Source organism: Carcharhinus amblyrhynchos, chromosome 23 (genome assembly GCF_965287045.1).
Source record: "Carcharhinus amblyrhynchos chromosome 23, sCarAmb.v2.hapA, whole genome shotgun sequence".
NCBI classification, from domain to species: Eukaryota; Metazoa; Chordata; class Chondrichthyes; order Carcharhiniformes; family Carcharhinidae; genus Carcharhinus; species Carcharhinus amblyrhynchos.
The window spans coordinates 24,590,950-24,618,310 of record NC_137346.1 but is presented as its reverse complement, the minus strand read 5'-3'; the positions used below and the strand labels follow the sequence as shown (position 1 = coordinate 24,618,310).

The 27,361-nt window shown below is 42.8% G+C and overlaps 1 protein-coding gene across 1 annotated transcript in view; it reads left to right on the top strand.

The window, feature by feature from the left end:
* The window catches only part of tlcd2 (TLC domain containing 2), a 68,590-nt gene that overhangs the window by 26,278 nt on the left and 14,951 nt on the right, over positions 1-27,361 (top strand). The window lies entirely within an intron of this gene.

The following is a 27,361-nucleotide window of genomic DNA, read 5'->3' as shown; positions in this document are numbered from 1 at the left end:
TTATAGTGTGTTATCCAAAGGACCTCTGTATAATAGAACTAATTATCCCAAGCTTCCTGCAAATAGCTGCTCGAGCAGCTGTTCTTTGAGTGCGGGATGACTGTTTAATATGTATGTATGCAGAATTATTAAATCGAAGGCAGGAATGAGAAACCAAGAAATGACTGTGTTAGTCCAGCGTCTGTGATGCAGAAGTTAGTGAACTTATAATTAAGAGTAGAGTATCTGAGCTCTTGGAGACATTTGAGCTAATTACAGGGAGATATTGTGGATTTTTAAAGAATCGGATGAACCTAGTCAAATTTATTAAGGAAACAACTAAAGTAGTAGGCAGGAAATGTCTAGGAATGTAATATGTTTGGATTTCCAGAGGTTACTCAATGTGGCTGTACATTAGACACTGTTAGCTAAAATTGAAGGTCATGACATTGAGGGCATGTTATTGACCTGGTTAGGGAATAGAAGAAAGTAGGAATAATGGGTATGTACTCTTAATTAGTAGGAAGTGTTTGGTGGTGTCTCAGAAGGGTCTGTTATAGGGTCTCAATAATTCATCATCATTGTGACTGCCATGTATCCAAGTTTGTCAATGACACAAAGATTGCAAGCAATATAGATTGGAATATAACGTTTCAAGAAGATATAGATTAAATGGGATGAAAGCATAGATTAAAGAGATGTGTATTGTCTCCACACAGGACAGTAAGTGTGACAGTAAGTATCTGTAACCCCCATGACTTGCCTGGGCTTGCAAAATCTCACTTACTGTCCTGTCTGGAGACAATACACATCTCTTTAACCTATGCTAATGCTATCTCTACTCATATTGTCTGCATCTTTAAGATTTGAATAGCAGGTTAGCTGTAAAGACGTGCATCAGTATTCTGTAAATTGTGTGTGACTTTATATGCCCTTCTCTGATCATTCCCTTTTTTTGTGAAAAATACTTCCAGATTTCATTTTCAAAGACTCTCAGGAGACCATGAGCACAGAGCCATTGGATGGGAGCTGGGTTAGGGAAGGAAGAGATGGAGACCAGATGCTAAGTGAGATGCCCAAGAGTAACAAGGGTGCTATTTTATGGGGAAACCGAGCATGGAAGTGAAAACATTGGGAATTGATTTTATTCTTTCGCAGGATCTGGGCATCGCTGGCTAAGCCAGATTTATTCCTCAATCCTAATTGTCCTTGAGGAGGTAATGATGAGCTGTCTTCTTGAATCAGTGCATTCCATGTGGTGCAGGTATACCCACAGTGCTGTTGGGAAGGGAGTCCCAGGATTTTGACCTAGTGACAGTAAAGCATTTTGGAAGATCTAATAGAAGTCTACAAGATTATGAGGGGCATGGACAGAGTGCATAGTGAGAAGCATTTTTTCCAGGGTGGAAGAGTCAGTTATTAGGGGGCATAGGTTTAAGGTGTAACGGGCAAGGTTTAAAGGAGATGTACGAGGCAAGTTTTTTATACAGAGGGTGGTGAGTGCCTGGAACTCACTGCTGGGGGAAGTATGGGAGCAGCTACGACAGTGACTTTTAAGGGGCGTCTTGACAAATACATGAATAGGATGGGAATAGATGGTCCCTTGAAGGGTAGAGGCTTTAGTTCAGTTGGGCAGCGTGGTCGGTGTAGTGCCGAAGGGCCTGTTCCTATGCTGTAGTTTTCTTTGTTCTTTGCTCAATGGTGAAATCATTCCACATCAGGATACAGTGTCTCTTAAAGAGAAACTATCAGATGCTGGTGTTCCAGCTTATAATCATGCTGCCAGACCTTGAGGATAGTGCAGCTGACCATTGAGAATGGCTGTTTAGGTCATTGTTTAACATTTGAGCACGGTTAACTATTTGAGTCAGTCAACATCACAGAAAAAATTCAACCAATCAGCCAGTCTCCTTTTTCATTTGTGGACTGATTCTCCTTGCTACTGAGTTAACACATGTAGCTTTACAAAATATTTGAAAAAATATTCCATTGTTTTTACTTCAGAGTGCGTGCAATTTTTTTAAAATCTCAAATGTCATATGAGGAGCATATAATGTTGTACCAAACGTTATGGTTATTTGTAGACATCATTTTGCAGGCAGGAAAGCTCGGATACAGAAGGAGCAAGGTCCACTGGGATTCCATCTAAACAAAGCGTGATCATGTGTTGTAATCATTAGTACGCACCGTGAGTGCATGTCACACACGCACAGTAGGAAAGGTAATTGGAATGGTGTCATTGGTAATTTGTAGGAATTGCTACAGCTGAGACCTGTGGTGTTAGGAATATGTTATCTCGACACCATCCTGGTCTAATGGTACAAATGTAAATAGGTATTTTTTAAATGAGCGTAATTCTTTTGTAAATAGGCTACTGTGTTAATACTATTTAGACAAATAGAATGACATAGCACAAAAGGTAGCCATTTGATCCATTGTGTACCCAGCTCTTTGGTAGAACTATCCAATTAATCCTACTTAACTTGCTTTCTCTATCAATATTTTTCCCCCTTTAGGTATTTGTCCTATTTATTTTTGATCTACATCCACCATCCTTTCTGGTTGTACATTCCTGAGCACAACAACTCACTGTTTTTTAAAATAAGAAAATTTCTTCATGCAGCCGCTGTTTGTTTTGCTGGCCACCTTGAAATCTGTCTCTTCTGGTTACTGATCATTCAGCCACAGGAAAATTTCCCTTTATTTACTCTTACCAAAACCATCATGCATTAAAATTGTCATAGGATGGCACGGTGGCACAGTGGTTAGCATTACTGCCTCAAAGCACTGGGGACCCGGGTTCGAATGGGTGACTTTCTGTGTGGAGTTTGCATGTTATCCCTGTATCTGCATGGATTTCCTCCAAGCGCTCTGGTTTCCTCCCACTGTCCAAAGATGTGCAGGTTGGACTGGCCAAGCTAAATTGCCCCTTAGTGTCCCAAGATGTCTAGGTTAAATGGATTAGCCATGGTAAATGTGTGGGTTTGCGGGGAAAGGGCAAGGGAGAGGGCCTGTGTAAGATACTTTGCCAGAGAGTTGCCGCAGACTTGGTGGGCCAAATGGCCTCATCTGCACTGTAGGGATTCTATGATTGATTCTATGATATTTTTGAATACTTCTATCAAAACTCCTCTAAGCTTGCTCTGCTCCGAAGAGAAGTTTCTCCAGCTCCTCCAAATAACTGCAATCACGTATCACTGGAATCATTGTAGTTCATCTTTTCTAAACTCTCATCAAGAGCTTGACATTTGTCCTAAAACGTGATACCCAAAATTGAACATTTTTTACCGGCAAAGGAAGAAACTCCTTTGTTGAGACAAAGAATGAACTACCACCCTATATCTGACTTGGGACTCATGACTGATACTGGGTAACAGAAATGGGAAAAAGAATGTTGCCCATCATTTAACAAATAACATTGCTGGAAATGGAGGAGCACATACCAGTTTCTATCTTAGAGTCATAGAGATTTACAGCATGGAAACAGGCCCTTCAGCCCAACTTCTCCATGCTGCCCTTTTTTTTCAAAACCCCTAAGCTAATCCCAATTGCCTGCATTTGGCCCATATCCCTCTATTTTTGTACCCATGTAACTATCTAAATGCTTTTTAAAAGATAAAATTGTACCGCCTCTACTACTACCTCTGGCAGCTTGTTCCAGACACTCACCACCCTCTGTGCGAAAACACTGCTCCTCTGGACACTTTTGTATCTCTCCCCTCTCACCTTAAACCCTCTAGTTTTAGATTCCCCTATCTTTGGGAAAATATATTGACTATCTACCTTGTCCCTCATTATTTTGTAGACCTCTATAAGGTCAACTCTCACCTCCTACCCTCCAGAGAAAAAAGTCCCAGTCTATTCAGCCTCCTTATAACTCAATCTATCAAGACCCAGTAGCATCCTAGTAAATCTTTTCTACACTCTTTCTCTTTCAAAAACAAACTATGGTCATAGTAACAGCCTTGAGTCGTTGATAGTGTTTTGCTTCTGAGTCAAGACCCGCTCCAGAAACCTGATAGCAAAATCTAGGTTGGCATGCTGGCACAGTACTAAGAAAGTGTTGCAATGTTGGTGTCATCTTTCTGATGAAGCTTTAAACTCAGCCCTTATACAGCCTCTCATGTAGACAAAGAAGACGCCATGACACTATTCAAAGAAGAATTAAAAAACACTTGCTGGTGTTCTGGCTAAAATACATCCCTCAATCAACAGTAACACAAACAGATTTTCTCATCATAAGCATATTGCCATTGGTGAGGCCTTGCTGTGTACAATTTGGTTGCCCCATTTCCTACAGTATCCAACAGTGTCTACATTTCAGATATATCTCATTAATTGTGTAGAGCTTGGGAATGGCATGGTGGCACAGTGGTTAGCACTGCTGTCCTCATAGTTCCAGGGACCTGGGTTCAATTCTGGCCTTGGGTTACTGTCTGTGTGGAGTTTGCTCGTTCTCCCTATGTTTGCTTGGGTTTCCTCCCACACTCCAAAGATGTACTGGTAAGGTTGATTGGCCACACTAAATTGCCCCTTAGTGTCAGGGGGAATTGCAGGGTAAATACTCGGGGTATGCCGATGAGGCTTGGGTGGGATTGTTGTCGGTGCAGGCTCGATGGGCTGAATGGCCTTCTGCACTGTAGGGTTCAATTCTATGTCCTGAGGTTGTGAAATGTGCTTGTCACATGGACCAATACTTTTTAAAAAATAGACAGGAATGTTCCATTGGCCAACACATAGGAATCACACAACAAGATCAATTTTTAAGACTATCATTGTAACTAACCAACAAATGAAAATCAACATCAATGATTGACTAACCTACAGAAAAAGAATTTCAAATTAATTTGATCCCCATGCCATGTTCCTGCATTGCACCGCACTTTAGTTTTGTGTTAAAGATGCCAAGCTTCCCCAGACTTTAACAGGATTCCTTTTCCCTGCCCCCGCAGGATAAATTTTCCAGGGTCCTTTTTAAACAAATTCCCTTCCACGCAGTCTTCTGAGCATAATTGATTGGACTTCCAGTAGTGTACGTTTTAGACAGGCTTTGTAGACAAGACAGAAAGGTGACTGAGAAATACTTTTGTTCAGTAGCTTGGGAGAATTTATTAAGTGTTAAACTATAATGAAACTTAACAAATCATGCAGCAGTTTACAGGTTGCTGCAACAGGCTTTACTTCCTATTTTGATCTTGGAGAGTGGAGTGCACTAGGATTGGTCATGTGATCTTCTCATGACGCTGTGTGGTTGTCCTTGATGATGATCTCCTTCCCTGCTTTGACGAGGATTTTTGACTTGCTCCTTTCATACAGCTTCCAGTGATTGGATCTTCTAGGGTGACGTGGTTTGCCCTTGCTGTGATTAAATTTGTCCTGGCCTCTTCCAGGGATGATGTGTTTTATTCATACTTTCACTCAAACCAGTTCAATCTGTACATGCAGTTAGATGTCATTCTTCTAAGCCAGCGTGCGCAATTTCAGGTAAGTACACCATTTGCAGTCAAGACATTAAAATGCAACATTTAAAATCGAATGTTTACTTATTAAAATATTCTTAGTGCCAAACGAGCATGAAAACAGGAAGATTTCAGATCCGTTTTTTGAGCGAGTTTGAAAATGCAATCTTATACTACTTTGTGCAAAAAATGATGCACAATCTGTTTCCTGCCAGCAGGGTGAGGGGGCGGGGCAGAGCTTAAGCTCTCTGGAAAGCCAGCTGCTGCTCACACCAGAGGGCGTAATTGCACACACAGATATCTCTCTGCCAGGCACCCACTCCGCCCTCCCCTCCCCCCCCGCCCCCTATCCATAATATTGTGCCACCTCTCCACCTTGATCGCTGGTCTTCCCACCCTATTGCCCCTCACCCTGCCCACCAGCCCAATTGATCACTGCACGAACCCCCAATTCCCCAGCCCACCAATCCTCGGTTGCTGAATGCACGTCGTCCCCTCCACCTCCCTCCCACCCCGCCCGCTCTGCTTTGGTTGAAGAAATCAGGCAAAGAAAAACATGTAAAGTTTGCACAGTACTTTCCCAGTTACCAGCAGGAGAGATGGCCGTGTTGGCCAGCAATTCTGGAAGTGAAGGTGCCCAATTCTTAGTTACTAAGCAACTGGAACCTGGATAAACGAGTCAGCAAAAGCAGGGCGAGGTGTGTCAGTTTGTTCCTTTTGGTCCGAGTCCATAAAATTATTAAATCTGGCAGAGTGCACACACGCCAATGTTATTGCTATTAATGGCATTCAACTGTTAAGCAGCTGCAAACTATATGTTATTGCCTCCATTCTGTGTCTCAGATGAATGGATTGTAAATTACTTCAAACATTGACAGCTAGAATCTGTGGTGGGTTCTCCGACAGGCTTTTATTAAAAAGGACCAAAGTTCTCTGTCATTTCTCCAAGGTTTCCTCAGAAGTTAGAGCAGCAAAATCCCATGGAAATTGATTCCTGTTTACATTCATTAGTTGGTGTCAATATCAAATGCAGACAACAGTGTTATTTTGTTTGTTTATGGGAGATGGGTATCACTGGCTAGGCCAACATTTATCACCCTCCCTAATTGCTCTTCAGAAGGTGGTATTGAGCCACCTTCTTGAACTGCTGCAGTCCATGTGGTGTAGGTAAATCCACAGTGCTGTTAGGAAGAGAGTACTAAGATTTTGACCCAGTGGCAATGAAGGAATATCAATACAATCCCAATTCAGGATGGTGTGTGAATTGGGAGGGAACATGCAGATGATGGAGTATCCATGTATCTATCTATTGCTGTGGGAGGTAGAGGTTGCAGTATTGGAAAGTGCTGTTAGAGCAACCTTGGTGAATTGCTGCAAGTGCATCTTGTAGATGGTGTACACTGTTGCTGTGTGTTTAGGATGGTGGATGGGATGCCAACTGAGCAAATTATTTTGTCATAGATAATGTCAACTTCTTGAGTGTTGTTGGAGCTGCACTCATCCAGGGGGAGAGTATTCCATCACACCAATGACTTGTGCCTTGTACGTGGTGGACAGGCTTTGGGGAATCAGTAGGTGGGTTACTCACCACAGAATTCCCAACTTCTGACCCAATCTTGCAGCCACAGAATTTATATGATTGGTCCAGTTCAGTTTTTGGTCAATGGTTACCACCAGAATATTGATAGTGCGGAAGTTAGCAATGTGATGCCATTGAATGCCAAGGGGAGATGGTTAGATTTTCTCTCGTTGGAGATGGTCATTGCCTGGCACTTGTTTGGCACAAAGGTTACTTGTCACCTCTTAATCCAGATTTGAATGTTGCCCAGGTCTTGCTGCACCAAACTAAAATTGATGATACTATTCAAGCACAAAGCTCTCCTCAAAGAGAAATTTCAGAAAGGCATCGTCGTCCATATTCGGAAGATGGGCTGCATAGAAGTAAGCAGGTGCAAGAAATGGATCAAAGAATTGTGAAATTTGAGACAAGGAGGATGATACAAAGAAAAATGTTTGTTCACCTGCAAGATGTTCAAATCCCACCTTGCTGATGATATAATCCATGATGTGAGATCACCAACACTGATGTGGAAATTATGCTGGGCAGTCTTGAGGGTTGTTCAGCCCATGAATGTGTATATAAATGGACAGTCTCTGAAAGATGTGGAACATTTGGATGTTCCCAGGTGAAAACTAAAGGCAGAAATATGCAAATACCCTCACAAGTAATAATGTGCCAATGGGTAATAGACACATGGAATGAACTTAATTCCAATATTGTCAAAATATAACTTTTAATCTGTGGAATATCAACTGCTTGACGGTACTGGGGATGACTACATGTAGAATTATGACACTGAAATTACCAGTGCTACCGATGATATGAAGATGATGTTGACTTTGAAGACAAGGATGAGCCATATTATGTTACACAATCAGGCCACTGGGATAAATTGTTCCGTGATTCAGATAATGATCTGATGATTGCAAAGAATTTTAATATGAAGTTGCAGTTCATTCATTATGGATGTGTTGGATGAAACATATATAGTTTGTAATGTTATAAAATAGATAAATGTTAGGGCATGAAAATTTTCTTTAGTGTTATTAGCTTTTACTTTATTGTGACAAAGTATTTTTTGGGCCCAAATTAAATAGTCATTTCAATTCCTCAAAAATGTTACACATCTTAAAGTCAACCCCATGACTTCAACCTAAAAAATTGATCTTAAAAATAAACTTTCCCATGAGTATATATATGGTAAATGCTGCTGGCCAGACATTGTGAAATAGATTACTTGTATGATAATGGCAAGGCATTCTCAATTTCCTAATGTCTGTAGATGCATTGAAAAACCACAGATGCAACAAATTGCACTTTGATTTCTAAAATGGAATCTTTCACTGTAACTTTAGTCTCTTTTTGAGATGCTGTGTTGAACTCTGTGGATGTGGAGCATAATAGAATTTGCAAGCTGCATGGACAAAACAAGGAAATTCAAGTTCAACAGGGGCCTCGATAGGGAAAATGTTCAGTATTTCCAAGTCTGCAGGAGTACTCATGACGTTAATCATATTGCTCTATTGTTTATTTTCATAGTTAAATGATGAAGCTCTTTATAGTGCAGAACTCCCACTTGTAATTGGCCACCAATTAAAATATATGGCAAATTTTGGGGGTGAGTATGGAGGCAGGTAGGTGCAGATATTTGCATCAGCAGCCGTTTATTGGCACAGTCACATCCCCAAGCCATTTTCTTGGAGGCAGGATGGGCTTCAGAAGGGCTGACCTAATTCCCAGAAATGTCATGATGGGAGCTCTTACACAAAACATATAACCTCCTCTCCGACTTTGCTCCCTCCATCATTTCTTGTGATGCAAATCAAACCCACACCAATGGACAACTGCATTTGATACTTCTAATTAAGTATCAAGAACTTTGAATAGGGCAGCACATTGGTTAGCACTGCTGCCTCATAGCACCAGGAACCCGAGTTCAATTCTATCCTTGGGTGACTGTGTGGAGTTTGCATGTGCTCCCTACGTCTGCGTGGTTTTCCTCCGGGTGCTCTGATTTCCTTCCACAGTCCAAAGATGTGCAGATCAGCAGGATTGGCCATGCTAAATTGTCCTTTAGTATCCCAAGATGCGTAGGTTAGGGGGATTAGTAGGATAAGTACGTAGGGTGACGAGGATAGGGCCTAGGCAAGATATTGTGGGGAACTTTTGTGCGCTCTCAATGGGCTCAATTGGCCCCTTTCTGCACTGTAGAGCTTTTATGATTTAATAAAAGCATCTTACACCTGTAATCAAAAAAATGCCCATCTTGTACATGTCCCGCAGAAGAGTCAATAACATTGCAGTGTGGAGGAATATCCTTCAATCATCTGACCAAAGCAGTAGGTTGTTTCTACCTGACCTCCAAGTATGACTGTTTCCTTCTGGTTGCTGGATATGATTCCCAGTAGCCAGATTAACAGACTCTACACACCCTCTCCTCTTACTGGATGGAGACCAAGTTAGAAGCCTCCTGTGTAAATTAACTGAAGAATTTCTTAACTTATTGTGTTTAAAAAACATCTTCGTATTTCTGTTTTAATTCTTCAGTCACTGGTCTATAAATGCAGGCAAATATATTGGGTCTATTATATTTGGAAAAAGGAGTCAAGGAAGGAAATATGATGTTGAGTAAAAATAATTATAATTGGTGCGGTTTTCAGCTGAATGCGTAGCCTAAATAGATTCCAATATGGATTTTAATGGAGCCTATATCATAAACTTAACCAGTTCTTATATTAAAATAATTAGAACATGTAGGATCGATTCTCCTAGCCCGCTGGGCATTAGGCAGCGCCAAGGGTCAGGGCCAAAGAGGTGGGGCTGTAAAAGTGCAATCGTTGGGGTTTTGGGGATCCCATTGGCACTCTGCCAGAGGATTGCAGGCAGAGGAGGGGAAGGGGGTGGTCAGTACTGGTCATTGGGGTGGGGAGGTGCAGGGGGAGTCAGGGCTGCCGGGGTTGGGGGGGGTCGGGTGGGGGGGGGGGAGGGCGGTGGGGGGAGGCAGTCAGGACTATGGGAGGCAGGGGTTCGGACTGTGGGGGGAGTTGGGGAGATTGCGGCTGGCCGATGAGGGAGGGGTTTGGGGGTGGGGACATCAGGGCTTGCCAGAGAGGCCAGTGATCAGGGGGCAGGGAGTCCAGAGGGTAGCAACAATGTGAGGTCATGGGGCTGGTCAGCGATTGTGGGGCTACTATGCATGTGCCAATCTCCGCTCTGACTGATTAGCGCATGCGCAGTGGCCTGCTCAGTGCTGTGCTGCCATCCTCTCCAGCAGGAATTTCAGAGTAAATCTCGCTAGGGCACTCTACAGTGCTCAGAGTGTGGGAGATTTTGCATATTACTCTTTTCAAAAAAAACCAGCAGGAGTTACTCCAGTTTTCATGTGAATACAGCACTTAGAATTTTTTGGGAGAATCACCCCCATAATGTCTACTTGGCAATATTATCTCATACAAATGTTTTCTTTTGGGAACAGTTGGATCATAGCACTAACCTCTCTTCCCCTGGGTAGCTATTTGGCAATTAATATGGATTCATGAGCAAATAAACTTGTACATCCTCAGTGCTTCAATTCTTTTGAATTACTTCTAAATTTTAGTCACTTATTATGTGGGCGAGCAGAGCAACCAAATTGCGTATGGACAAATTACACAAACAGCATTTTTCACAGCTGCATTGTATATTTGTGAAGAAATCCATATTTGAGTACCTCAAGAATTCTCATTTTAGCTTTATTGATGCCTGATTATGCTTCTAATTATCCTTCCCCACCCACTCATTCTGAACCAGTTGCAGGCTCGGGATATGGAAGCTACAATGCTTTAGCGTCAAAAGCCTGGCCTCCCATCCAGGCCAAATTACTCATTAACAATGGTGAGAACATTAGATCACACTTCTCCATCTTTGGGTTAGGAAACGAAAAAAAAAAATTAGTGAGGTTTAGGGTGAAGGGAAAGGCCTGGTGTATGTGTGTGTATGTATCAGTCATAGGCTTAATTGTAAGGCTTACCTCTGGCCTTACATGAGAGACTTGCATGGAATGTGTGATTTTATACTAATCCAAAACACAGAACATAGTCAAAGCAGAGCCAAGCATCAGTCACTATCCAAGGGAAAGGAATCGTTTTAATTCCTGTAAAGATGTGTTTTATTTTAGTGTTGTAGAACGCCAAAAGGTATGACTGTCAGAATTAAATTGGGTTAAGTTGAAGGTTGGTTGCATAAGCTTGACATATATTCCCCTGAGTTTAGGAGATTGAGAAATGATCTGATTAAGACGTTTAATGTGTTAATAATTAATGGGATTACATAAGGAGAAAATGTTTCTTCTGGGGGAAACACAAATTGGGCAATATAAAATAATAGAAAAACAGAATAGAAGACGACTACTTGATCCATTGTGATTGTCCCACATTCACACTTTTTGTCCATAGGCTATTATGTTCAACAGTATCTGTGGAGAGAGAATAGAGGCAACATTTTGTGTCTGGATGACCCTTTATCAGAGCACTGAACACCAAACATTAGGCCACTGTTTCCATGAGAACATGTTGTACGCAGCAAAGCACTCAGCTTCAAAGATGTGCGGGTTAGGTGGATTGGCCATGCTAAATTGCCCTTTTGTGTCAGGGGGAGTAGCTAAGGTAAATGTATGGGGTTGTAGAGGTAAGACCTGGGTGGGATCATGGGCAGTGCAGATTTGATGGGCCAAATGGCCTCCTTCTGCATGATTTCATGATCCTTATGTCCTCACGTCAACAAATTTTGGTCTCTTCTTCTGCCATCTTCGTCTCCATGCTCACTTCTTTGGGTAGGAGTCCTCTGCCCCATTCAGCAGATCCTTTCACCCACCTCCAGCATTTTCCCTCCACTGGAGCCCTCCCTCTAGCCTCTAACCTGCTCTTTATCTTTTCATTGAGAACTGTCAGCGTGACATCGGCCATCTCAATTTCTCTACTCCTCTCACCCACTCTAACCTGTCTCCTCCTGAACTTGCTGCACTTCACTCTCTCAGATACAACCCCGATTTTTTTAATCAAACCTGCTGACAAGGGTGGTGCTGTTGTCTGGTGTACTAACCTCTACGTCGCAGAGGCTGAGTGCCAATCTCATAGGCTTCTTTCTACCTCCCCCAAACTATGATCCCCCCACCAAACATCAAGCCACTATTTCCAGGAAGCTCTGAGAAAGAGTTATCCTGGCTTGAAACATTCGTTCTATTCTCTCTCCACAGATGCTGTCAAACCTGCTGAGATTTTCCAGTATTTTCTGTTTTTGTTTCAGATTCCAGCATCTACAGGAATTTGCTTTTAGCTATCACCTTCCTTGCACACCAGTTCAGCAATCTTTTTATAATTATTCATGAAGTCAGCTCCCACAACGTTTTCAAGTAGAGCATGACAGATCTTGATAACTGGGTGTTTTAAAAAAAATCCTCACCCACCTCTAATTTAAAGATTTTAAATCTTTGACCTCAGATTATTGACCATAGGAGTAGTTTTTCACTATCCATGTAGCAAAACCTCTCATCATATTGAAAACCTCTATCAAGTGATCTCTTAACTTCTAGAATCAGAGAACAATTAGAGCACTGAACAAACTGTTTGACCCATCATCTCTTCTTTACATTTCTCCAGATCTGCTTCACACTCCTTCTGGACTGCTTCATAGTGATTCTGGCTCATGGAGAAGCAATCTAATTTTTCAAATTTCTCCCAGCATTTAAAGTCCCTCATCCCAAGTAAATCCTTTTTGTGTCCTTTTTAAGATCCAAAGTGTGGTATGTAGAATTGTCCAGAATAATCCTGCTGAACTCCAATGATTTTGAAAAGTAATAGCATCCCCTATTTAGAAAATCAAGTAACTGATACTTTGACAAAACCTTATCGACTTGCTGTGCTGTCTTTAAGGATTTGTGGACACCAAAGTCTTTCAGTCAAACTGCACTTTCCCGATTGTGCCATTAATCATGTGCTGCCTTTTCACATCAATCCTCACAAAGTTAATCACTTCACACTTCTCTGCATCTGACATGTTTCTGCATAGTCCACCACCCTGTCTGACACGCTGAGGCCTCTGTCTATCCTCATCACTATCTGCTACTTTGGGAAGTTTTGCGTCATCTGCAGACTTTATAATACAGCTCTTTACATCCAAGTTTAGGTCATTTATTTAAAGATTGCAAATGATTAGTAAACCCAATGGAGGCTTGAAGGGAAGATCACTCTCCGTAAACCACCTCCTGATCTGAAAAATAATCATCCACCACCAGGCTTTACTTCTTGTCACTGAGCCAATTGTGTGCTCTTTCTTCACTTTTCCCCTTAATTCCATGCACACCATGTTATTAACAAGCCTTTAGTATGGTACTTCATCGAACACCTTCCGAAAGTCCATATATGCATTTACTGCACGACCTGGATTAACCCTGTTTGTTGTCACATCAAAGAATTCAGTCAGGTTAGTCAGACAGATTTGCCTTTAACAAATCCCTGCTGTCTCTTCTTGTCAATCAATGCCTTTCCAAACTAAAGCCTCACAATAGTTTCTAATAACTTACCCATCATCGCTGGTGGGCTAAAAGATTTGGGCCAGAATTTTCTAGCCATCCACGCCAATGGGATTCTCTGGTCCCACTGCAGTGAACGGAGATTTGGCTGAGTGCCAAGTTCTTTGTCCTTGCTTGCAGTGGCAGCGGGGCATGAACAGCCAGAATATTCCGCTCTTCTTGTTTCCTGTTTTTTCAGAAAAGGAAAGCTTGCATTTATATAACACTTCTCACAACCACCAGATGTCTCAAAGTGCTTTACTTTATTTTTGAAGTGTAGTCAATGTTACAATGAAGGAAATGTGACAGCCAATTTATGCAGAGCAAAGTGCCACAAACAGCAATGTGAGTATGTCCAGACAATTTGCTTTGGGGTTGGTAACTGAGAAGGAAATACTGGCCAGGATGTGGGGGATAACTCCTTTGAAATAGTGCCTTGGAATCTCTCACACCCACCTCCCTTTCTTGAATAGTCTCTTCTTTAACTTCAGAGCTAAGCTATACAAGATTGAAATCAGGAACCTCTTCTTCGCATGAAAGGCAATGGAGATTTAGAGTGATTCTCTAAAAGGCTACGGATGCAGAGGGACAATTGAAGCTTGCATGACTGGGCAAGGTGGATTTTCCTCACGTGTGTTTATCAAGAGGCATATAGCAAAGATGAGAAAATTGAACCACAGAGCAGATCATTCAGTGATCAAACTGAATGAGCAAGCAGGGCTGAATGGCCTACTCATGTTCCTAATGCTACTCTGTTATTAAAGGTCCAGCAATGCACATTGCAACACACTGGCAATAACTGGAACACTATTTCCCCTCCCATGCAGGATCTTTAGAGACTGCGCAGCAGTGACACAATTTTGAATGTTGAATTCAAGTAACTTGCTGGGTCATTACACACACAACATGCTTTTTCCATTGATATCATTGTTTGTGTGAGAATCCATTCTGTGCAGGAACAACAGCTCTGTTGGAAGGCAGGGCAGTATTCTATTACAGGAAGTTCAGCAAAATCAGGACTGCCTAAAATGTGAGTTTAGGACAGAGGAATAATTCAGCAGGTTGTCTTTTACATTTACACATCTATTCTGCTTCCAACTCAGCAGAAATACAGATTCCATACAATTTTCTCTCAGCAATAGTTCCAGCTGTATCCATTTATACTCTTTTGGAGATAGTGCCAATAATCATACCTGTTTCTAACAAGGCAATTAGCTTAACAATGTATTTGTTGCAACTTGCATTTGCTGATATATTGACATAAAATGCCTGAGAACCTGAGGCCGAGACCAAATTGCCAGGGGCTTTATGAGCACAACTTAAGCAGTCACTGGATGGGCCATGAGTGAAATCAATCAGTTAGTGTGCAGGGACTGGAAAAATTGGTTGTCTATCAGCCTGGTGGGGATGTGCTGTGGGGGTGGGGTACTGGTGGAACTCTGACGCATCAATCTGCATGGTCAGACAGTCATGCCTGCATGTGCTTACAGCAACAGGGAGACAATCAAAGTAAAAGCTCAAGACTTTTGGAACAGGAAGATCAGTGATTCCATTAGGAATCAGGATCATGTTAAGAAATACCCACCTTGTAAATCATCATTACTTCTGCCGATGGTGAAGTAATCTGAATGCAGAATGAAGTAGGGTGGCACAGTGGTTAGCACTGCTACCTATCAGCTCCAGGGACCCGGGTTCAATCCTGGCCTTGGGTGACTGTGTGGAGTTTGCATGTTCTCCCCATGTCTGCGTGAATTTCCTCCGGGTGCTGCAGTTTCCTCCCACACTCCAAATACGTGCAGGTTAGGAGGATTAGCCATGCTAAATATGTGGGGTTACAGGGATAGGATGGGGAGAGGGCACGGGTAAGATACTCTGCCAGAGAGGCGCTTGGCCTCTTCTGCACTGGAGGGATTCAATGAAACAATATTGCTCAAAAGAATATCAGTGGAATGAACACGAGAAATAGAAGCGGGAGCCATCAGCCATGATTGTGTTAAGTGGTGGGACAGAACCTGTCCCACCATTTAACACAATCAAGGCTGATCTGTGCCGGCCTCAACTCCTTTTCTGTGCCATTTTCCCATAGCCCTCTATTCCTTGATGTATCAAATATTTATCCATGACCACTCTAAATGCTTCTAGTGATCTTTCCTCCACCAGTCTCTGGTGCAGAGAATTCCAAAAGAAAGAAAATAAATTAAGCAGTTTTATAAAAGTGTAAGATATCAATGTGGCAAGTAAACATTTGATGGACCTGTCCGTTTGTGTATTTTATCACATATTTGTGTTTTAATTGATGAGGGGGCAGTTACAGTGGTGGAAAATGGGCAGCACAGTGACACAGTGGTTAGCACTGCTGCCTCACAATGCCAGGAGCCCGGTTTTGATTCCGGCCTCGAATGACTATCTGTGTGGAGTTTGCATGTTCTCCTCGTGTCTGTGGGGGAAAACTCCGGTTTCCCACACAGTCCAAAGATATGCATGTTAGGTGGATTGGCCATGCTAAATCGACCCTTGATGTCAGAGGAATAAGCAAAGGTAAATAGGTGGGGTTACAGGGATAGGGATTGTTGTCGGTGCATCCTCGATAGGATGAATAGCCTCCTTCTGCACTGTAAGGATTCTGTGATTCTATGAATGTTCCTGGGCTAGGATCCCGAGAATTCATAATGAACTCCAAAGTAAAATTCCATTGATAACCTGAATAAATTCCTGCCATTAGTTACACGTTTGTTACTGTTAATTTTGGACCTGAAATTTGAGCCCATGCATACACACGGAAACACACCATCAGATTTTGGATTGAGTTCTTCACAATTCTTCCAACCACTATTCCCTTACTTCCCACAGGGGCGCTGGTGTGTTTTTTAACAGTTGAGAATGTTTTGATAACTCATTACTTGCAAGATTTCTCTTAAGCCGACTAGTTTTCTTTCAAAATTTATTCTAAGACAAATATCATTGTACTGTTTCCTAAATCATTCACGTGTATCTCTGATAGGCAAGGAGGGATTGCCCCAGTGTTTGGTTTTGGTTTATGGTGGGATGAAGAGAGAAATTCCAGTTCGCCCCTTCCTTCCCCCACCCAAGTCCCTTAGGCAGTTAGACCAGGTGTGCCTAATTTGTATGGTCTAAAATCAATTTCATTTAAACTTTCCCATTTCCAGTTTTTGGTTATTGACATTGTTTATTTAAATTATTGCAATGCTTGCCTTGGACCTGGAAGTGGGCACAAAACAGCTCCTGGTCTGGTTGGCCTGTGAGTGCGATTTCATATTAGCTGGCCAATGTGGAAGTTTGGGTGCTGTTAGGGAAGGTGGGAGGTTCTGAGGGAGCAGCACGGTGGCACAGTGGTTAGCACTGCTGCTTCACAGCGCCAGGCACCCGGGTTCAATTCTGACCTTGGGTCTCTGTATGGAGTTTGCATATTCTCCCCATGTCTATGTGGGCTTTCTCCGGGAGCTCTGGTTTCCTCTCATACCCCAAAGATGTATGGGTTAGGTTGATTGGCCATGTTAAATTGCCCCTTAGTGTCAGGGGGATTAGCAGGGGAATGACATGGGGTTACGGAGGTTGAGACTGGGTAGGATTGTTGTTGGTGCAGGCTCAATGGGCCAAATAGCCTCCTTCTGCACTCTAGGGATTCTATGAAAAGGGAGAGGACAAGCTGGCGTTTCCATGTGCTCCCTCAGGGGGACAGCCACTGCGAAGTTGCCTCAGGGAGTTGCTAACTGGTGAAAAATAAATATCAATGGAAAATGATTGTCCAGGCAGCACAATTTCACACAGACCTCAATTTGCAGACACTTATTAACTTTATCTGAGCTCTGACTTTCATCCCCCCTTGGATTAAGGTTGCAGCCTAAACGTGAAGATCCCTTTGTCAATCGACCCTCCCACCAACATACAGGCAGACAGGCAAGGTAAAATTCCGCTCAGTTGGGATTTAATTAGTTTGAACTGGCTTCTTTAATGTCAGTAGGCGGGCATACGCCTGACTCTCATAAAGGCCTGCTGATCAAAATATCACGCGAATGCGTAATGGTGACAGGATGCGTACCCAACATCTTCTCATGTGATTTCTCGTGCTTCCAGGTCAAGGGTACATCCAAACTTTGTCTGTTAAACTCTGGTCTGTATTCTAAATTTGTTAACAAAAATCTACATTGAATTATCAGGGTAAACTCTAAATATTTTCTACACAATTGCTCATCTTCTTGTTTGGCAATATTTATGCTACAAGTGTAAGGCTGGCTACTTTTAGAAAATTGGGCATTGATTATGGGCGGCTCAGTGGTTAGCACTGCTGCCTCTCAGCGCCAGAATTCAGGTTCAGTTCCAACCTTGGGCACTGTTTGTACGGAATTTGCACAATCTCCCCTTGTCTGTGTAGGTTTCCTCCAGATATTCTGGTTTCATCCCACAGTCCAGGGATGTGCAAGTTAAATGGACTGGACATGGTAAAGTACCCCTTAGTGTCCCAGAATGTGTGGGTTGGAGAGATTAGTGGAATAAATACATGGGGTTTCGGGGTTCAGGCCTGAGTGGGATGCTGTGTTGGAGAGTCGCTGTAGACGCAATGGGCTGAATGGTCTCCTCCTGCATTGTAGGGATTCTACAATTCTATGATTTGACTAGGCAGGCCAAGAATAGTGCAATACCAGCACATGCAGGAGCAAATCTGGACTGATCTCCCGTCCCTTCCAAAGGTCACATTAATTATAATACAGACGATCATCTTTCAGTATGAAGAACACCTGCTTTTGGTAACCTGTAATTTTGTGAATGTATTAACATTACAAAGCTTAGCCTAGTGAATACCCGTCATGTTAGCAACTATTTGCTGAAGCTCAAATAAATAACACCTGTGCTATTCCGCAGACTTCCCATGGATGTGAATCCCCATTCAAATTGCTTGACCCTATTCCCAGCCACTAACTTTTAAATATTAGCAGGAACTCTTAAACATTAACAGGGGTAAACTAATTCCTGCAGTTAAATGTTCAGCAAGTCAGAGGAACCATGGAAAACTTCATAAACCTGGCTTCATTTGGCAATGGTTTTAGACATTTCTGGTGCCGTGTGAAGTTGGCGCTTTTAGCAACAAAGCAAGTACTGCTGTGCTTCAGAAGTCAGACTGGGACTCTTGAAGAAATTTTGTGTTACCCTAAAGTGAACTATTTTGTTGCAATGCAAATATGACATTATCACTTCACCCTTAAATAGTTTATCTGCTGTAACTGATTTGATTTGGAGGGCACAGTGGTTAGCACTGCTGCCTCACAGCGCCAGGGACCTGCGTTTGATTCCCATCTTGGGTGAGTGTCTGTGCGGTGACATTCTCCCCTTGTCTGTGTGGGTTTCCTCCCAGGTGCTGCGGTTTCCTCCCACATTCTGAAAGACATGCTGGTTAAGTACACTGGCCATGCTAAATTCTCCCTCAGTGTAGCAGAACAGGCACCAGAGAGTGGTGACTAGGGAATTTTCATAGTAACTTCACTGCACTGTTAATATAAGCCCACTTGTGACACTAATAAATAAACTTTAAACTATTATTGTCACATGCCTTGGGATACAGTGAAAAGTATTGTTTCTTGCCTGCTACACAAAGCATACTGTTCATAGAGTACATTATGGAGAAGGAAAGGAGAAGGTTCAGAGTATAGTGTTACAGTCACAGCTAGGGTGTACATAAAGATCAACTTACCAGAAAGTAAGTCCATTCAAAAGTCTGATGCCAACAGGGAAGAGGCTGTTTTCGAATCGTTTGTGTGAAAATATTCACAAGTCTCTACCTGCTGCTTACATGGAGGCGTAAATAAACCATTAAATCGCCATGACTAACCACTGTCTTGTAGCTTTATGATTAAATTAATTTGATTTCACAGAAACTTGCTGTCTAATGTTTTCACAAGCTCAGGTCACCAAGGGCATCAAGAAGGTTTCCACTGCTACGTGTCACAATATCATAAAACCTATGTTTTTTTGTGTCTGTTCTTTGTATATGAAATTCCATTCTGAACCACCTTTAAACATGCCTCTCTAAAAAAGAATTTCTCCTCCTATTGTTTGTCGTTCATTCCACCTCCTACTTACCCCAATTCCTCCAAAGTACTATTTGCCTTTTGACAACAACAGCTTGCATTGATGTAGAACCTTTAAAACAATAAAAAGCTCTAACATGTTTGGTGCATAATCAGATCGAAATTGGCACTAAGCCAAAGAAGGAGACATCAGAATAGGTGACCAAAGACTTGGTGAAATAGTTTGGTTTTAAGGAGCATCTTAAACAAATGGAGCTGAAGGGTTGAGGCCTGACCAGCTGATGACATGATCACCAAAGATGAGCAAAGGAAGTGATGATGGAAGGAAGCAATTGGTGTCTGAGAGGATACAGGATCAGAAGACCTAGCCATGGTCAAAGGTAGCAAATAATCTGGCTCAACTCATGACAGTGGGTAGAGAGACCTTTATACTCAACGGTTCAGGAATGGATTTGATGGTGCTTGCTGAGGCTTCAGTCTTTCCAGTGTTTAATTGGAGGAAATTCCTGCTTCTCCACCACAGGATGTTGAACACACAACATGATAATATAGACGATGGAGGAGTCAGGAGAAGTGGTGTTGAGCTAGAGCTCGGTGTCATCAATAAACATGTAAAACAGAATATGAAAGATAAAGTTTATTTATTAGTCACAAGTAAAGCTTACATTAACACTGCAATGAAGTCACTGTGAAATTCTCCTAGTCACCACAGTCTGGCACCTGTTCAGGTCAATGCACCTAACCAGCATGTCTTTCAAAATGTGGGAGGAAATTGACACAGACACAGGGAGAATGTGCAAACTCCACACAGATGTTGACCCAAGCTGGGAAGCGAACCTGGGTCCCTGGCGCTCTAAGGCAACAGTGCTAACCACTGTGCCACTCCATGTTGTGTAAGGTAGGCTGACATTGGCTTTTTATCAGTAGTAGAACATAGAACACTACAGCACAAGCAGGCCCTTCGGCCCACGAGTTGCGCCGATCACATCAACACCTACCAATCTATAGACCTATCTATAACCCCCAATCCCATAAAACCCCATATACTCATCCAGAAGTCTTTTAAAAGACCCCAGCGAGTTCGCCTCCACCACCACTGACGGCAGCTGATTCCATTCACTCACAACCCTCTGAGTGAAAAACTTACCCCTAACATCACTTCTGTACTTTCCTCCCCGCACCTTAAATCTGTGTCCTCTCGTAGCGACCATTTCAACCCGGGGAAATAGCCTCTGAGAATCCACCCTATCTATTCCTCTCAACATTTTATAAACTTCTATCAGGTCGCCTCTCAACCTTCGTCTCTCCAGGGAAAAGAGACCCAGCTCCCTCAACCTAACTTCATAAGGCATGCCTCCCAGTCCAGGCAACATCCTTGTAAATCTCCTCTGTACCCTTTCAATAGCTTCTGCGTCTTTCCTATAGTGAGGCGACCAGAACTGCGCACAGTACTCCAAATGAGGCCTGACAAGGGTCTTATAAAGTTGCAGCATTACCTCCTGACTCCTAAACTCAATCCCTCGATTAATGAAGGCCAGTACACCATACGCCTTCTTGACCACCTCTTCCACCTGCAAGGCCGATTTAAGAGTCCTGTGGACCCGGACCCCAAGATCCTTCTGCTCTTCAACACTACTAAGACTCCTGCCCTTGATAGTGTACTCGTTCATCCCGTTGGTTCTGCCAAAATGGACGACTACGCATTTATCTGCATTGAAGTCCAGCTGCCACTTCTCCGCCCAGTCCTGCATCCTATTTATGTCCTGCTGCAACTTTTGACATCCTTCCAGACCGTCCACAACACCACTGACCTTCGTGTCATCAGCGAACTTACTTACCCATCCCTCCACTTCCTCATCCAGGTCATTTATGAAAATGACAAACAGCAAGGGTCCTAGAACAGATCCCTGGGGCACTCCACTGGTGACTGACCTCCATTCAGAAAAAGACCCATCCACAACCACTCTCTGCCTTCTGCAGGCAAGCCAGTTCTGGATCCACAAGGCCAAAGGCCCTTGGATCCCATGCCCTCTCACCTTCTCAAGAAGTCTTGCATGGGGGACCTTATCAAACGCCTTGCTGAAGTCCATGTACACCACGTCCACGGCACTTCCTTCATCAATGTGTTCAGTCACATTATCGAAGAACTCAACTAGGCTCGTAAGGCACGACCTGCCCTTGACAAATCCATGCTGACTATTCCTGATCATGTCAAACCTCTCCAAATGCTCATAAATCTTGTCCGTCAGAAGCCTCTCCATCAGCTTACCGGTCAGACTCACCGGTCGGTAATTTCCCGGGCAATCTCTGTTCCCTTTCTTGAAAATAGGGACTACATCCGCAATCCTCCAATCTTCCGGAACCTCTCCCGTCTCCATTGACGACGCAAAGATCATCGCCAGGGGCTCTGCAATCACTTCCCTCGCCTCCCACAGTATCCTGGGGTACATCCCATCTGGTCCCGGCGACTTATCTATCTTGATAGAATTCAAAAGTTCGAACACATCCTCCACCTTAATATCCACAAACTCAATCTTTTCCATCTGCTGCAAATCCGTAGCAAAATCTCCCAGATCAGCTTCCACCGTGAATACTGAGGCAAAGTACTCATTAAGCACCTCTGCCATTTCTTCTGGTTCCACACAGAAGGATCGCTTAAAGCACATTTAACTAAAGTAAAAAGCAACACAATGAGGTTACATATTGTGAATTCATAGCCCACTCGTCATATCAACATGAACCTTAGTAGTTTCCCAGTCTGACTGACAACCAGTCTCCAGTGAACAGGCATAATTGTGCAACACTAAGTTCTGCAGAGAAAAGTAGTCTAATCATTGAACTGTTTAGTACTGAATTACACTGCTAGTGCTGACTGCTTTATATAGCTGACTATTGTTTTATTGTAGCTGCAGCTGACCCTGGCATGGAAAGCAGTTGTAACACTTGAGGTTTATATGGGTAATCGGCATGTCACTTGTTTGCCTTCAGGCCTCTTCATTCTCATTTAGCATAAAAATGTCACGGCAATGCTGCTAACTGGAATTTAACCCAAGTAATTTAAGTGGTAGAACATGTGGATAGAGGTTTGTGCTGTTGTAGTCAATCAAAACTATAAATGAAAATTAATAAGAATGATGATGAACTCTCGTCCTCATTGTAGGTATTAATGGGAGTCTGTCACGATCAGAGTTTCAATAATGATAAGACTGAGATTGATCATCACCAAGGATTGGGGAGTTTGTAAATTAATTTTTAACACAAGCTATGTTTATTCAAGAGTGGAAATATCAAAATGTATAAATTTTGAACCAAAATGCACATCATTTAAAGTGGGATTTGTTGTGCCTTGTTTGACAGGCCTATATATAGAATCATTAAAGTAGACTATTTGGCCCATCATGTCTATGCTAGCTCTTGGCAGGGACAATTCAGCTAGTACCACTCCCCAGCCTTATCGCTGCATCCCTGTAAATATAAATCACCTCATTCCTTTTTGAAAACCAGACTTGAATCTGCCTTTACCACACTCCCAGTTCCTGGTCCTAACCACCCACTTTTTAAAAAAAATGTTTTTCCTCATGCCCTGGTCCTTTTGCCGCTTGCGTTAAATTGGTGCCCATTCATTCTCGATTCTTCCGCCAATGGAAACAGTTTCTCCTGATCTACTCTGTTCAGAGACCTCATGATTTTGAACGCCTCCATCAAACCTTCTTTCTTGGTGTTCCAGGGTTTTCACCAGAGATCCCTGGAGTAAGGAATGGATGACTGGACTCAGGTAATTGAGGGCAGAATGGAGATTATGTGGAGGGTGTTATGGTGGGTGCTGGTCTGAGGCAAGGGTGGGTAGTGACTTTCAGCAGCCAACCCCCTTCCTAATGCCAGCTCCCTTGATTGAGCCTTTGAAAAAGGGATCTCCCTCAAGGCAGGCTGCAATCCCAACAAAGGCTCTCTTTGGGAGACACAGAAAAGCAATGGCATTCACAATGAACTCCTGATTCAACATTAACTTCCAATTGGTCAAGGGATAATGGGTATCAATTGGTTCAATATTAAATCTAATTGACAACTTTTTGGACATGTTTCCCCCATGAGAACCTTTACTCCTCTGACTTAATTGCAAATGGCACAGTTTTTCTGTGGCTTCCAAAGCACTTCTGTATATTCTCCAAATTCATGAACAAATAAACAGCTTAGTTCTAACTTTCAGGTGTTCTTGGCAAATGTCATTTTCCATTTAATTTGTGTGAAGGAAAGATTAGGATTCATGCAGGAATGTGAGCAAATGTTTGCTAAACTCTGTCAGCGCAGGAAAGCAATTTATTCTGAGCAGCTATCAGCTAATTATAAGCAAGTTCACAAGGTACTCCTCCCAACATGATAAATGACAACCACACCTAAGCTTTGCCACAATAAATGCTACATGAATGTCTTTGCTTCTGACAGCTGGTTGTCAGGCTGACAGTGTTACAGAATGTTAAATAAATCTACTATTAGGTTTGTTTTCAAATGGTAATTGTTTCCCCTTTTGTGGTTGGAAATTTTCTAGACAAACGTAATTGCAGAATGTAGGAAACTGTGATGTGTATTGGGAACATAGAAATGGGACTTCCTTTAATAATAGCTGAGTAGGGCTATTATTTGCACAGAAGAATTGGGACACTCGGACTAATTGGCATTGTGTAAATCAAATGAGAACATAAGGTATCAGTACTGCGACTCCTCCCCATTACAGGAATGAAGCTGAAAAACAAGGCTGTGGTGTAATTGTTTCTGACTGCTTTGACAACCAAGAAAGGGGGTTTCAGAGCTGCCACACAGTAGGTTACTTAAACCACTGCAGTTTCACTTACAAAGTGTTGCCTGATTGAAGTCGAACGTGGAAGAGGATAAAAGCCCAAGAATGCCTCTGATGACGTCAGAGGACATCTTGTGACAAATCCCACAAAGATGCATTGCATTACAACACGTAACACAGGCCTATCACTCAGATTGGTTGATTGTTTTTAATTAACAAAGCTCAAATTGTACTATTTCAGTAAAGGTCAGAAAAATCTGTTGCGCCGTAGGTGTAAAGTAGTCTTCCAATTGCTGATTTTTGAGAACACTCCTGATAATGTCTTGGATATTGGTAGGAATTTGTAACAAAACAGGGGATGTTAATACAGATGGCCAAAGTTCTGATCAGAGTTAGGTTTTAAGGAGCACCTTACAGAAAAAGAGAGAGGCACAGGAGTTAAGGGAGGGAATCTAGTATTGGTAGCCTAAGTTTTAAATTTATTTATTAGTGTCACAATAGGCTTACATTAACACCAATGAAGTTACTGTGAAAATCCCTAGACGCCACACTCCGGTACCTCTTGAGGGAGAATTTAGCATAGCGAATGCACCTAGCCAGCACACCTTTCAGACTGTGGGAGGAAACCCAAGTACCTGGAAGAAACCCCCGCAGACACGAGAAGAATGTGCAGACTCCACACTGACAGTGACCCAAACTAGAATCGAACTCAGATCTATGGCACTGTGAGGTAGTGGTGCTTATCAGTGTGCCACTGTGCCTAGATGACTGAAGGCCCGACCACCAGTGGATGAAGACAGTGCAATGAACAAGAAACCAGAGTTGAAGGAAGACTGCATTCTTAAACAGCTGAAGAGCTAGAGGAAGCTACAGAGATACGCAGAGCTTGGGCCCTCAAGAGTTTTGAATAAGAGATAAAAATTCTAATATGGATGTGATATGGGAAACAATGCAAGTTAGTGAACATTGGAATGAATTATTAGTACATAACTTGGTACTAATAAATTGAAGGCTGTTGATTAATTTTAATGTTTGATATTCTAAACATCTGAATTTGTTTAATGTCAGAGTCAGATCCATTTGGTTGTTTGTGCAGTGTGTCCCAGTGAGCTGACTGATGAACCAATCAAATTTTAGCACAGTTTTGCTCTCCCTCATTTTGAGCCAGTGAGACAGTGAAGACCCCCCTGACCGTAGACCATGTTGTGTCAACCTCTTGCCCGCGGCACCTGACAGCCGTCCCTAATGAACTGTGGTGGCACAATGGTTGGTGAAGGGCGCACAAAGTGAGGGATGGGGGTGTGTGTGGCAGGACTGGAGAAATCCCAGCAGCTGAGCCACTAAATGGAGTGGCTCGGAATTTTTTTATTGTTCATTTCTGGGACATGGGCGTCACTGGCTGGCTTGCATTTATTGTCCATTCTTAATTACCCTTGAGCAGGTGATGGTAATCTTCCAGATATCACAAATGTTTTCAGCTGCCGGGATTTCTCCAGTCCTGCCCACACACACCCCCCATCCCTCACTTTGTGTGCCCTTCACCAACCATTGTGCCACCTCAGTTCATTAGGGATGGCTGTCAGGTGCCACGGGCAAGAGGTTGATGCAACATGGTCTATGGTCAGGGGAGTCTTCACTGTCTCACCAGCTGGAGTGCTGCTGAAGCAACAAGTTCAGTGGGAACGCAGTGGAGACACCATCTTTTATCAATGGAGCAACTGCCACTCTATCAGTCCCACACCATTGGACACATCAGTCCCAGGTGGATTCTGACACATCGGCAAGCCTCTGACCTGGGAAGACAGAGGCCTTAGAAAGAGAAGACATCTTTTTTTCAGGAACTCATTTAAAAACCTTCAACCTTCCGCTGAGCAGTGGCTTCCTCTAGGTTCTGGTGGGTGCTGGCCCAGCAAGGGGCCTGTGCAATGCTGGCAAAATTCCTTTGTCATGGGAGAATATCCCTCAATTGATTCCTCAATTACTTTAATTGGTTTCCAACCATGGATGTGTATGCGGGTTGTTAACATCAGACACAGCGCATTCCCAGTTCACTCCTGGGAAAATTTGTGGGGAGCCAATATCCTGCTCACTCCACCTCGAAGGAGTTGGGTAAACTCTCCCACCAACCGGCACCCACCTCGACCTCCATCCCCCCCTCCCCAGCATCTCCTTTGTTTCCCATCAGCTTTGACTTTGGCAATATCGTATCATGTCCAAATGAGTATCTGAACTCACCTTCTACGATCAACTTCTAGCTCAATAGCACAAAGCCAAAGAATAATGGGAACATCACTGACCAGGATGTCTGAGGGCAAATGGGTATGGAAATTGAAAGAAAATAAAAAGGCTCTTCACCTCTAGGCCTGGTTTGACGCTGAATTAACTTGTACAATTTTACAATCTACTTATTTGTCTCTGTTAAGATGTCTTTTTTTTTGAATGTTAACTAAAACTTTTGTAGAAGCTTCAGTCAATATTTGACATGATTGTCAACAGTGTGAAAGAATTGTTTTGCTCTGATATTGAGCTTCTACCTTTTGTTCCCCAGATTACAACAGTAGCTCTCTTCCAAAATATTGCACTGGCTGCCAAGCTGATAGTGCGTTATAGGATTGGGACTAACTGGCAGTTTTATAGTTCAAATGTAATGAAATAGTACTTAATTATTAGCAAATTGACTTCTGAAACAAAATGTCACATTCAGGAAAAGCGCATCTGATCCAAACCAGGCAACATACAATGGGAATTCTTCAAAACAATGGATTCATTTCTCCAGCCCCTGGATTTGTGCACAAATCATGGTAGGGCCGGAGTGTCACGGGGGATCGCCATAGTGACGGCAAGAATCACTTGTGGGATTCTTCCGGCCCCCGCACCTCAAAGTAATCTGGAAACATGAAAAATATGCAGCGTGGGTTGGAGCTGGATCCTCCTGGCCCCTGCAATTCACCAATCCTCAGGTGAAGTGGGGACCTG